The sequence below is a fragment of the Pinus tabuliformis genome, chromosome 5_2 (genome assembly GCF_031772625.1).
Source record: "Pinus tabuliformis cultivar Carrire ecotype Pingquan chromosome 5_2, CPIR1, whole genome shotgun sequence".
In the NCBI taxonomy this organism is placed as follows: Eukaryota; Viridiplantae; Streptophyta; class Pinopsida; order Pinales; family Pinaceae; genus Pinus; species Pinus tabuliformis.
Window position 1 is genome coordinate 113,113,577 of NC_142306.1, and position 11,836 is coordinate 113,125,412.

The following is an 11,836-nucleotide window of genomic DNA, read 5'->3' on the forward strand; positions in this document are numbered from 1 at the left end:
CAAGCCTCCTTAAATAATAGTCTCATTGACATTCAATAGCTCAAATTAGAAGCTAATAAACGGCTAAGACCATTTCTGCTTGATTCTCATCTTCTTCTAGAAGTTACACCCACAGTTAAATTAATACCCATTAATTATTTTATTTTCCTAAGTTTAGACTTAGGGTCCCATTAAAAATAATTAATTATTTTAATAAAACTATCTCCGGATGGAATTTCCCAAAATGCTTTATGCGTTCTTTGGAATACATTTTCCCAAGCCTCCCTACAAAATTTGAGATTTAGAGCACATACGATCATACTAGAAATCAACACTCCTCTTAGCGAGGAATGTGCTCTAGCATTCTCCCACTGAAGCATTACCCTGACTTCATAACATCATCCTCTGCATTGCTGATGTCTGACATGATGTCCACCAACTACTGTGTTGTTGCTGCAATTGTATTGTTTCAGACACTACCATTGTCAACACTGCATCCATACTACAACTCCCTCTGAAGTTTTGCATCCATACTACTGCTGGAACTGCCAATACCAACTGCCCCTGCATTGCAAACTGTTGTTTCTACTACATCAACAACGGAAAAACATCCCAAATTACTAAACAAGTGTTCATCATAGATGCATCTCGATGTCGAAGATCTGACTACTACTGGAACCATGCTATCCCTCTAAAGCCACTACGATGTTGTTGCTACTGCACTGTGCCTCCCTACACTGCTGCAACTCTGTATTACACTGCTCAAACTTTTCCTTCTAGCCATTGCATCTATCGCTCCGAAATTCCTTTGCACCATCTGACACTTAGTCCATCCTGCTACTACTGATCTAGGCTCATGTAGAAAGGAATTGATCTAAGAGGTGGGTTCCTCAAGGATCCTACCCATCTGGAGCTATTTCGAGCTACAACTCCAAATCAACCCACCTCCCTCCTGGAGGTATCTCAGTTGTCATGGCAAATTCCTCCTCCTCAATCGTACTTCTCATATTTTTCCTTCTTCTTGAGAGGACATTGTGTTACGTAGTGATAAATGGATAACTAGATCCATCACTGTACTTCGCAGGTGCAGCCTTCAAATCATACTTCTCATATTTTTCCTTCTTCTTGAGACGACATTGTGTTACATAGTGACCCATTTCACAACACCTAAATCATTTGATCTTCGAGACATCCTTCTTCTGCCTTCACTGCTCCTGTTTTCGCTTGGATGCAAGTGTTGCATTCTCATCCTCCTCCTTGGGCTTCAACCCACTTTTGCTGGTTCTGTCAAGCTTACACTTGACCATGTCTCTCCTCATCTCCTCTTTCTTGAGAGATTCCCACATCTCATCCCAATTCGGCAAAGTCACCCTACCCGAGACACTCTCGACAAAGACTTGCCACTCATCTAAGACAGAATTGAGGGCCAGTATAACCAACTCGAACCCTTGAGGTGTAGACCCCACAACTGCTAACTCATCCCTGGTCTCCTGAAGCTTCATGAGGAATGGATCTATGCACTCCCCCTTATGCATCTATGCATATCTCAGTTTCTGCTCTAGATACATCTTCTGCTACTTGGTAGATCCCTAACATAGTGTAGACAACACATCCCACATCTCCTTAGCAGTCACTCTGTTAGTGATGTGACAGACCACATGATCCTTCACTCCATCGAGGATCATTCTCTTTTCCTTCACCATTTCTGCCTTTATTTCTTCAGCAGATCTGGATATGTAGGCTCAGCCACCACACTATTGACATATGTCTTGAGGGAATTCTCATCTACAAGGAATGACACTCTTGCCTTCTAAATGACATAGTTGGATGCTCCATCCAATCTATCTTTATCCCTCAAACCACTGGCTTCCATCTCTACCACGAAAATGTCAAACTACTCCTCTCTGCTTCTTACTATTGCTGCTGAGCCAATAAGAAAACAGACTTCTTGGCGAGAAGTTTAGTGAGGAAAGATTCACTCACTTTTCTTCTCATCTCTATTCTGACATCTTTCTACCCAACAAAATGGCTTGCATAAAAATGGTGTCCCACCAACTCTTACTCACATTGAGGCTTCAGCGTTTCTCCCTCTGCCATGACAATATTTTGATTTGGAAGCCCTTCTCTTTTTCACCTCACTCAGAGAGACACTGCCTCAAAATTTAGCCCTCCGGCTAAGACTGCACAAACCCCTCTAGGGATTCGAACTGCTCCCTCCTGCAACTTTTTTGATCTCCTTTTCTGCTCAGCAATGGGTTCTCTAGCACTATTCTTCTTGTCTCACCTACACTCCTCTAATACCGTGTGAAAATTCCTTAAACTCAAGAATTCATACTACAACATTGATGATATTTCTTCTACTTGTTAGATTTACATGAACAAGTTATTTGCAGTTTCCTACAGAAAACATCGAAAAACATACACTGCATCCTACACCATTTAAATAATATGTCGAAATAAGAAACTAAACAATAGAGAAATACATACACAAATGACATAGTTCTTTTTGGACAAATGTCCTCAGAAAAACCCAATGTGGAAAAATCGATCCAACAGCGTTGAGGATTTTATTATTATGCAGTAGTAAATCTAAATATAACCACTGGATGCCCTCCCGTCAACCCAGTTATAGAGAAATGTTACTGACAAAAGGATAAGTGAGATCACCTCACCCTATCACTCAAAATCCTGGATGATCTAGCCCTTGAGTGAACATCCCCTAGTTGCCTCTGCATTGCCTTTGTGCAGTGTCTGAATGATCCCAATGTCTCAATATCTAGGAATTGCGTCACTCTTCCTGATTGCTAGATTTTCCTCTGGAAATCTGACTTCTACTCTCCCAGTCTCACACCCCGGAATCCAACCACATAAATCGATCTCCCAGAAAATTTTCGAACCTCCTCTTGGATTCTACTTTGCCTCTAAGTCAATCTATGTTGCCTCTGCGTCAGCCTACGCTCCCTCTACATGGGCATCCATAGCTCTGTGTTAGACTCTATGGCTTTATGTTGTCACTACTAGATCTACCTTTGTCTTCTCTATTGAGTATTCTCTGACCAGGAATAATTCCCTTCGGATACTATCCCCACCCCTCACTAAAAAATCTCACTTCGAATCTCTCTCCAGCAACTGCTCTGCTTCACAAATTCAATCTTTTGAACACTCTCTCTCTATGTCTTCCAAATGACTCTCAAGCCTCCTTAAATAATCTTCTCTTTGATATTCAACTACCCAGATTACAAGCTAATCAATGGATAATATCATTTCTGCTTGATCCTTGTCTTCTTCTAGAAGTTACACCCACATTTAAATTAATACCCATTAATTATTTTATTTTCTTGAGTTTAGACTTACGATCCCATTAAAAATAATTAATTATTTTAATAAAATTATCTTCAAGTGGAATTTCCCAAAACACTTTCTAGATTCTTTGGAATACATGTGCCCAAGCCTCCCTACAAAATTTGAGACTTAGATCACATTCAATGCTACTAGAAATTAACACAAAATGGTGCAGGCATCTAAGAAAGTGGAAGGGAGGGGAGCACAGATAATGTTTGTTGTAATTATTCAACTTTCTCCCTATAAAGTTTGAAGAAATTTCTCTGTAACAGTTAAAATTGGATAATGATCACAGCTCCTCTAGTTTGCAAAGAAGCAATGCTACCTTCACGGTTGGTTTCACTTGCAAAACAAAACCAAGAGAGGAGATTTCTCCTTCTATTTGAAAAACCTGATTTTGATCTAGAAGCATAAGTTAAGAATAAAAGGGAATATCTTGTCTCAAATATCCACATGGGCATAAGTGAAAGTTCCCATACAAACTTATGGAAATACCCAGAAAAACCAAGTTATACCCATGGTAATGAAAATATGGCAACTTACTCATCTTCTACATCATTGAAGAGTACTCAATTAGAAGTAGCTATAGGTGGTGGCTTGTGAGGAAATAAGGCAATGTTAAATAGTGGATTAAACCTTTTCACAACTTTTACAATATCCTTTGAAACAAGAGCCTCATATTCTTTATTTCATACTCTCCACCAATGTAGCAGCCATTGTTTTTTTATATTGTGGTTGAGGGAATGAAACCACACTTTTCCAAATGAAGCCACACCGCTAGCCAACTTATGAGCTTGTATACCTGGATCAACTAGAAGAGAAAAGATTGGCTCCCATTCACATCAGTAATGGTACTCTGCAAATTCCACATGTTGCTTCGTGTAATCATGTACAATTGACCAAAACACTAAAAATGTTAAGGCACTGCTCAAATTAACAAAGAAAAAAAATCATGGTAGGCTTAAATATTTTCTAAGCATGGTGTGTATTGAACCCACAACTTTGAAGCTAAAAATAAGAAGAATGATTAATAATAAAACTCAAGAACCAACAATTCGCAGTAAATATGAAAACTTGGCATTTCATCATTACACACTTTAAATCTATAATGAACATTTTGTTTTCAAAGAGATTGTTATTTCTAGCCATTGATGAATCATTATTTTCAAAACTCAACACAATATATTTGTTAATCACTTTAAAAATGATTAGGCATTTAAAAAAATAGTAAACAAAGTAAATAAATCTAATAAACTTGAACATATTCATGTGAAATTTGGTCAAAATAATGTTAGTTTTCACTAAAGAAGTTGTGCTTCATTGCTAATTTGACAAAATACAAAAAAATATGGTCATAGTTACTGTATGGAACTGAAAGCTTAATGTGTAGAAGCCAAAGAAATACATTTAGCATAAATATGAGAACTTTTTTACTATGCAGAAGCTCTGAGCAATATGCAATTACCATTTGACATTATAAATGTTCCTTGAAAAGGTAAAAATTGCATTTCCCAATATACCCAAATGCATCTACTTCTGGGGAACATAGTCTGAACTGCAACCTTGTCCTACACTGTCAAATTCATGAAATATGTGCATGCATACACACAACTTCCATTGAATTTAATTCAGTAAAATAATTAAAATTAAATTTCAATCACATATCTAATACACGACATGTGTGGAGGAATTTATTGCAGTGTTTAATCCCAAAGCAAAGTACTGCATAGTGTTCTTCATGTAAAAATCATTGATTGCATAGACATGTTAAGTTAAAAGAGCATAATTTTGCAACAACTACGAAAAATTCATAAGTTAGTTTCAAAATATTTTCAAGCTTAAGGATAATTTCTTAATACAGTACTAAAGAAAATTGGTAAGTTTAGAGCTACATTTGAGTCACACTAAAGAAAATAAATCTTCATGGAAATGCAATGCTGAATTGCGTTCAACATATATCTAAAACCATTATTCCAAATTTTTCATAACTATTTATATTTTGAGGAAGAAACTTAACCTCTGCCTAAGTTTTGACAATTTCAGCAAAAAATTAAAATCTAGTTGGAGAACCATCTAACATATATTGCTAAAACTTTAAGCTATAAGTACATTTTCTTCTACATCATTGCATTGCAAGCTCTTACCTAAAATCATTAAAATTATGCCATGTTTCTTGTTAAATTTCATCTTAGATAATATGCACTCTCATTTTGTTTGCTAAATTTTTGTTGAAGTTTTATTAAACAGGAAAAAATTGTTACAGTAAAAGAGAGGCAATTGGCAGCAGGAAATTCCAACTCAAGGGCACAAAAACAAAATACTATTCGACACCTGATAATGTATTGGACTATTCTCACAAATTATTACTTAAAAGTGACAAAATCATTTGCAAATAAGGCAAGCCAGGTCCAAATCTCTTTCAAAAGACTGGAAGAAAACAAATTCATTGCTAAATTCTATTACCGAGAACCTTCTTATCCTGTCTAGCAAAAATACCAGTTGGACTTGACATTGTTGCAATTGCACTTTGCATTGATCAACTTAAAACCTAGTAACATTTGTTGTCTACAATGCATGGTGATATATACTTCCATAATTTCAGAATGCAAAATTATGAGAGCTTTCATAATCTTCCCCATCTGTGTTCATTTCCCCATCAATTGATCCGGATTTAAACAGAAACGCAACAAATTACAGAGATAACCATATACACAAAGATGCAGTGGAAATAATACTTCATTTCATTAATGGAAAAATACTGAAATATGCTTACAACCAGAAATGGAAATAGCCCAGCTAGGGCGATGGTAGCTTATCTCTGAGAAGAGATGTGATGGCTACATGCCTCTGAACTGTCTTACAATGAGGCTCCAAGGCCTATTTATTGTTGAAAAACAATGGAAAACCCTTAACATTCCAAAACCTAACCCTAGGAGATGAAACGCCAAACTGTGGGCCCCGTTTGGGGGTAAGTTGGTACATCAACTTCCCGGGGTCGTAACTTTGGCATATGATCTCCGTTTGACACGTACAATAGCTCATTAGAAAGATCTATCCGAGCACTATCATTGTTGGAACGGGAAATGGACCCATGTTGCCCCCGGATTCCCCAAAAAATGTCGTTTAGGGCCTCAAAACGGCTCCGGAAGTTCAGGACCCGAAAAACTACTAAAAATAGTAAGTTGTGCTACAATTGAGGAAACTGAAAATGCTGAGAAAGACAATGGTGGGGGTCCAGGTGGACTTGGCAGGTGGCCACCAATATCCACCTGGATCATTCCTCCCCCCTTAGGAAGCAATGGTCCCCATTGCGTTGAGCTCCTCCATGAGATGAGGAAACTTCTGCTGAACTTGTTCCCTGGTGAGCCACTTGCCCTGCTGAAGGAGTTGGCCTGCTTTGACAACTCGATACAGTTGGATATTCTGTTGGCGAGTGTTCTTGATCTGTGTGTCCATGATCCGATCAGTTGCAGCTTGTTCCATGCAATCTGGATTTAATTCTGTGGGTTTGAGCTGTTCTGCAATGTCGGATGTGTCTAGCAATGGTGGAAAGTATGGCCGAAGGCGGTCCACATTGAACACTGGGTGCAGGCCAAGGAATGGGGGAACGCTGAGCTCAAATGCATTGTCTCCCATAGCCTTAGTAATGGTGTAAGGACCATATCGGAGTGGTCTCAATTTCCGATAGGCTCCAGTAAGGCATTCCTTTTGCAAGTGCAACCAGACTTTGTCGCCCACCCGAAACTTGTGTGGCACCCGATGTTGATCATGTCGCTGCTTGTACTTGGCATTCGATTTCTCATGAATGTCATGGACCTGCTGGCGAATATGTTGGATGCACTCAATGAAGCTAGTGGCCTTATCTGTTTCGGACTGGACATGAGCTGAATTCATGTGAGTAGCTGCAAGTGGCATGGCCACATCGATGGGGCATAGTGGCTGGAATCCCAAACCCACCTGAAAAGGGTTATGGCCAGTGGAGCTGTGAAGAGCTCGGTTGTAGCTGTGTTGAACATAGGGGAGGCTCTCGTCCCATGTGCGTGGATGCTTTGAGTTATACATGCGCAGAATGTGCACAATCATCCTATTGACAACCTCTGTCTGGCCATCAGTTTGAGGATGGAAGGCTGTGGACTTCGTGAGTTTGGTGTCCAGCATTGACCAGAGACTGGACCAAAATGTGCTGAGAAACCGATTGTCCCGATCTGAGATGATAGACTGTGGGATCCCAAAGTGCACACACACTCGTTCAAAGAAGAGTTTAGCAGTGGCTTCTGCTGTGATATTCTTCTTGCAGGCCACCATAATGGCCATCTTCGAGAACCTGTCGACGACCACAAAAACACAGTCATTTCCATGCTTAGTGGAAGGAAGGCCTGACATGTAATCCATGGAGATGGATTCCCAAGGTCGACTAGGGGTAGGCAACGGGGTATAGAGGCCGTGCTTCTTAATGGCTGGTTTGGCAATGGCACAGGCAGTACATGATCGGATGTACTTCCCAACATCCTGTCGAAGATTCGGCCAATAGAAATAATTTTGCAGTACTGCCACTGTTTTCTCGACCCCGAAATGCCCAGCAACCCGACTGTAGTGTGCTTCCCAAATCATCTTGGCACGCTCGCTTGAAGGAACACAAAGGTGACCGAGGTGGCATAATAGGGCATCCTGGAAGTGAAAATCTGCAACCTACCGACCCTCCAAGAGTGTCTGGTATGTGTGGCCGAATTCTGGGTCGCTTTTGTAGAGAAGTGGCCAATCAGAAGTCTCGTGCCCACAAGAGTTGAGCACGGTGGTTAGCGCCATGATCGGTGGTCGACTGAGGCAATCTGCAACATTATTGGTGCTGCCCTTTTTATACTTGATATTCAAGTGAAACTGTTGCAGGTATGTAGACCACTTCTGATGGCGATGATTCTGCAATTTCCCTTGGGTCTGTATGAACTGCAGAGGCCGGTGGTCTATGTGGATGACTGTTTCCTTCCCCAAAATGTAATGCTTCCATTGTCGGCAGGCCTGTACAATGGAATACATCTCTTTATCATAAGTGGGGTACTTCCGGACTGTGTCTAAAAGTGTTTCGCTGTGATATTCCACTGGATGTCCATGTTGAGTAAGGACTGCCCCAATAGCATAGTCAGAGGCATCTGTCTCGAACTCAAATGGTTGTTGTAAATCTGGTAACGCGAGCACTGGTGTCGTGCAGAGGTGATCCTTCAACTCCCTGAATGCCTTCTGTTGAGATTCAGACCAAAAGAATTTTGCTTTTGCCCCGCCCTTGGTGACTTGACCCAAGGGCCAAGAAATATGAGAAAACCCCAACACAAACCTGCGGTAGAAGTTGGCAAGACCTAGAAAGCTGCGGAGCTCTGTTAGAGTGGTTGGAGAGGGCCAATCCCGAATGACTTGGATCTTGGCTGGATCGACATGCACCCCCTGTTCATCAATGATGTATCCCAGATACTGAACCTGGGTCATGCCAAAAGTGCATTTCTCCAAGTTGGCACATAGCTTGTGTTGCCGCAGTGTTTGGAGAACCTGTCGGATGTGGTGGAGGTGCTCTTCCCAACTCTAGCTGAAGATCAGAATGTCATCCAAGTATACCACTACAAAGGAGTTGGTGAATGGCCGCAAGATGTCATCCATTAGCCTCATAAAGGTTGCAGGAGCATTCGTCAATCCGAAAGGCATGACCAACCATTCGAAGAGGCCCTCCTTGGATTTGAAGGCAGTCTTCCACACATCGGAGGGTTCGATTGGTACCTGGTGATATCCCGACTTCAGGTCGATCTTGCTGAAATATTTCACCCCCTTTAGTTGGTCTAGGAGGTCATCAATCCGCGGGATCGGGTACCTATTACGGGGAGTGATCTTGTTCAGCGCCCGATAGTCAATACAAAGTCTCCGCGTCCCATCCTTTTTCTGTACCAACACGATCGGGCTCCCACAGGGCGATGAACTCGGACGGATGTGACCTTTCTGCAGGAGCTCCTGAATCTGCCTCTTGATTTCATCGTTCTCCAGAACGGAGCGTCGATAAATTGGTCCATTGGGTAGCGGCGCACCTGGGGTCAGATCGATGGAGTGCTTGACTTGATAGTGCAGAGGAACCCCTGCCGGGGAGGTGAAGATGTCCTCGTACTCCTCCACAATCTTGTCCATCTGCAGTTGTCGTGTAGAGGGGCCCCGTTTGGAGGCCGCGGCCACTGTCTTCTTCTTTCCTTGAGGGCGTATCATCAGGAAAACAAATTTCCTGGTTTTGGAAATGATCTTACTGCATTATTTTGCAGTAATCAAAGAGAGGGCGGCAGGTGGTGCTACCTCTGGTATCCTGAACAACTTATTTCCCAATGTAATAATAACAGCACGGGGCCTTGATTCATACACAGCATGTCGCTTCCACAAGTATGGTTGTCCTAGTAATACATCACAAACTTCAAGGGGAGCAATGTCACACAATACCTCATCCGTGAAGGGCTTGATGTTGTATGGAAGGTGGCACTACTAGCTCACGCGAAGATCTCGTCCTTGGTGAAGCCACCCAATGGTGTATGGTTGTGGATGTGCTGTGGTCGGTAGGCCCAACCGCTTCACGACCTCTGCCGAAATGAGGTTCTTTTGACTCCCACTATCAACAATGAACTGTATCGGGGAGCCCTTTACCCACATCTGGGAGTGGAAGAGACGCTCCTCCTCCTCTGGATCTTCGGGTTCATTTTTCTGGATCTTTGTGGTAGCAACAGTGGCGCTGGGGTCCGCATCAATGATCTGCTTCCCTTTTTCATACCCCTTATCGGGTTCTGACTCAGAGTCGGAACATGCATCTGATTCTGAAACCTTTAGCTCAGCCACCAGTGACTGCTTGGCCCGACACTCACTTGTGTTGTGAGTGGAGCTCTTATGGAACTCGCACCATTTTCCAGTGTCCTTTCTCGGCTTCGCGACGCTGTTCTTTGCTTGCAGCTTCGGCTGGTTGTCTTGGGCTGTCCCGCCTTGGCTTTGTCCTTTGTTCTGTGGTTTAGGGGCACCTTTCCCCTGCTTTGGATTCGCAGATCCAAAGTCTCGCTTCTTTTGTTTAAACTTCTGCTCGACCTTGACGGCATACCGATATGCTGCGCCGAGCGAGGGGATGTTTAGGAATTGTATTTCTTCCTGGATGTACTTGTGCAGGCAGCCATGGTATTTGAGTATCAAATGTTGCTCCAAATCCTTGATACCCAACTTTGTGCGAAGGGTATGGAAAAGATTGGTGAACTCCGGCACGTCTTGGTCCCTTCCCTGCCACAGCGTGGTCCACTTTATGTATTCATCCTCATAGCTCCCGACAGGGTAGTACTGCTCCTTGATGGCATCCCGGAACGAATCCCAGGTGGGTGCGGCTGAAAATAGTGAGCCAGTACTTTCATCCTTCTGCTCGCAGTAGGTTTCCCACCAGTCCTTGACGTGGGGGGCTGCTTTGAGGAGAGCAAAAACAATCTTTTCCCGACTCGAAAATTCATGAACAGAAAAATAACCCTCTAGCAGATTTAACCATTTATCTACGGCATCTGCGTCTATCTGACCCTCGAATATGGGGATTTCAAAATTAACTTGTACCTTAAAGGGTGTGGCGTTTCCAGAGTAGCTGCTGGAAGCCGATGCGTTGCTTCTGGGTAGCTGCTGAAGGATCTGGGCAAAGCTGTCCATCATCGCATTCCGTTGTCGCTCGAGGGCTTCTTCGAGCAAGATTTTGATGGGATCTCCTGCCCCCTCGTCTTTCTTCTCGTCCGCCATGGGAGGCCGTCGGGATTTGCGAGGCTGGTCTTGCAAAGGTTCAACCAGTTCAAGCCCTAACTCCTTATATCACGACCTTGTTGGGGACATGCAAAGAAAAACAGAGAAAAAGCAGACCGCTCTGATACCACTGATCCGGATTTAAACAGGAACGCAACAAATTACAGAGATAACCATATACACAAAGATGCAGCGGAAATAATACTTCATTTCATTAATGGAAAAATACTGAAATATGCTTACAACCAGAAATGGAAATAGCCCAGCTAGGGCGATGGTAGCTTATCTCTGAGAAGAGATGTGATGGCTACATGCCTCTGAACTGTCTTACAATGAGGCTCCAAGGCCTATTTATTGTTGAAAAACAATGGAAAACCCTTAACATTCCAAAACCTAATCCTAGGAGATGAAACGCCAAACTGTGGGCCCCGTTTGGGGGTAAGTTGGTACATCAACTTCCCGGGGTCGTAACTTTGGCATATGATCTCTGTTTGACGCGTACAATAGCTCATTAGAAAGATCTATCCGAGCACTATCATTGTTGGAACGGGCAACATCAGTCCATGGGTCCATTCCAGGAATGGACCCATGTTGCCCCCGGATTCCCCAAAAAACGTCGTTTAGGGCCTCAAAACGGCTCCGGAAGTTCAGGACCCGAAAAACTGCTAAAAATAGTAAGTTGTGCTACAATTGAGGAAACTGAAAATGCTGAGAAAGACAATGGTGGGGGTCCAGGTGGACT